This window comes from Echinops telfairi, unplaced genomic scaffold (assembly GCF_000313985.2).
Source record: "Echinops telfairi isolate 266 unplaced genomic scaffold, ASM31398v2 ScPeMD7_9;HRSCAF=40, whole genome shotgun sequence".
NCBI classification, from domain to species: domain Eukaryota; kingdom Metazoa; phylum Chordata; class Mammalia; order Afrosoricida; family Tenrecidae; genus Echinops; species Echinops telfairi.
This window is the reverse complement of record NW_022103906.1, coordinates 54001137-54003984: the sequence shown is the minus strand read 5'-3', so window position 1 is coordinate 54003984 and position 2848 is coordinate 54001137.

Here is a 2848-nt window from a genome sequence, read left to right as displayed (position 1 = left end):
TGTGCAGAATGTTTTTTAGCATGATTGAGAGTTGTATTGCCCAGGCACAAACTCTTGTAGGCTCCTCATCACAGGCTGCTTGAGGCACAGGCATACAATCAATATAAAGGGCATCAAGGGGGAGAAATAGTAGTTCTAAAGTTGTGCTACAGGAAAATTACAACAGCACATAGATGCAATGAGAGGGCAAGGTCTGAGGTTTGTGAGTGTGTGGCAGCTTGAGAGAGACCGGTGAGTGTTCAGGAGGAAGTGAACAGAAAAAATGTAGCTTTAAAAACTATGATTTTAAGACTTAATTTGGCAGGGGCACAGAAGGAATGTGGTTGGGTGAGTCATTCTAAATGCCAGTCTGAGCATGTGCAAAGAATAAACATTTGAATCAGAGAGAACATGAAGGAAATCATAAATAGTTTGCTTTTATTTGTGAAATAATTTGAGATATAGGTTGGAAATTGGAGTTATAGAGAAGAACCAGGTATAAACGATACAGAACTCTGCCTGAAAGCTTAGATTTTGTGCTATACAAAGTGTGAGCATCTTTGAGACTCTTTGATCAATTGATGATTGGATCATGAGGGCAGCTGTGTGAGGGTTAACTTAAGTAGATAAAATTAGAGTCACCTGGGTCTTCGGGTCAGAAGTGAGAGAAAATTTTGGTGACCGCTAGAGACGTTGTAAACTGGAACAGGGGCAGTAATACAGACAGAAATACAAGACATAGTGAGGAGGAACAAAAGCAATCAATAGGCTCTGCTAACTTGATATATTTAGAGATTGAGGAAGCAGTAACTATGCAGTTTTTGAATGGAACGATGGAGGAACGATTTCATTAACTAAGATAGGACCCATAGAAACACTAACCTATTTGGGGTGGAAAGATGATGAACTTCTGTTTGGGTCTCTATATGCTAGATTGGGAGTGCTGTGGGAACTTCTAGGTGAGAATAACTCATTGCAAGTGAACTGGCACCTGTAAATGTGACTAGCCCATCGAACCCACAGCTGTTGACTCATGGGGACGCTGTGGCACCGAGCACAACTTTCACAGAGGGTTTATAAGGCTGCATTTTTCTCCCAGGAAATGTCTGGTAGGTTTCAATAACCAATTTTTTGGTATGTAGCTGAGAATTTAACAACTATACCACAAGGGTTCCTTAACCTACTAGACACTACCCCAAAGGTCTAAGAGGATACTACTGCTCACACCCTCTCATTATACTTTTCCCCATTTTATTTCCTCTCCCTCTCTTTCACCTAGCTCAAGCTGCACAAGAATTTTGAAAATATATATCGGATATATAAAACTCTTGCTCCTGAATTCTTACAATTCATGTTTGCTCCTCAAAACAATTTCTCCCAAAACCTTTATAGGGCTAGCTTATAGCTATTAGGTCTCAGTTTACTATTTCAGAATATCCTCTTTTAAAAGTCATCTTCTAAAATTCCCTTAAGTTACCCACTGCTCCAATTAACTCTCTCATACTGTCTTTTGGTTTCTACATATTTTTATGACTACAGAAAATAGTCTTGGTGACTCATGTGCTTCCCGTGAATTGTCTGTTTTACTCTGTTTGAATGAAAAGCTCTGTGAAAACAAGGACTTCATAGCATTCACTATTACCCATATAATCCCCACACCTAGAACACTACCTGACTATACCAAACACATCCACAGGGTTAGTTGAGGAGTAATTGACATATGGTCATGGAAACATGAAGAGAACTTAGAGGAAGAGACGTCAATAAAGGTTAAACTTCTGGGCCTTGCAGTTGCACATGTCCCTGCCAAGGCTATAAGAAAGGTTCTAGGAATGGGATCATATATTAGTGTATTTCTGTATTATTTACAAAATATATTATTATGACTACATTGCTTAGAAGTGGTGTATTTTTTCACCCTTCTCATAATTCCAGATGATGTTGAAAATCCAGTTGTTGAATCTGGCTAAAGGGAAGTTGAACTGAGATATATTTGGTGGTGGTTTTGTCGCTGTTGTTAGCGAATGTGGAGTCGGTTCCAACTCATAGTGACCCGATATACAACAAAGCAAACTACTGTCTGATTTTGTGTCTAAGGAGCATTCTGGCTGTACTTCTCCCAAGACAGATTTGTTTGTTCTTTTGGAAGTCCTTGCTACTTTCAAAAGTCCTCTCCCCCACTATAATTCAAATGTATCAACACTTATTAGGTCTTCCTTATTCAATGTCCAACTTTCACACGCATATACTGTACAGCAATGGAAAATACCATGGCTTGAGCAAAGCACACTTTACTCCTCAACATGGCATACTTGCTTTGCAACATGTGAAAGAGGACTTGTGCAGCAGATTTACCCAATAAAATGTGTCATTTAATCTCTTTACTGCTGCTTCCATGAGCATCAAATATGGAGTCAAACAAGACAAAAATCCTTGACAACTCCAACCTTTTCTCCCTTTACTATGATGTGATCTATTGGCTTGGTTGTATGGGTTTGGGTTTTCTTTACACTGCATTGTAATTCATATTGAAGGCTGCAATTCTTGATCTTCATCAGCAAGTGCTCAAGTTCTCTTCACTTTCACCAAGCAAGGCTGTGCCATCTGCATACCATAGGTTATTATTAACCTTTTTTCCAATATTGATGCCGAAGTCTTCTTCATATATTCCAGCTCTTCAGATGATTTGCTCAACACACAGATTGAATAAATTTGGTGTTAAGATGCAACCCTGATACACAACGTTCCTGATTGTAAACCATGCAGTATGCACTTCTTGTATTCCCACAACTGCCTCTTGATCCATGTACGGGTTCTGCATAAGCACAAAGAAGGGTTCTGGAATGCCCATTCTTCTCAAGACTATCCA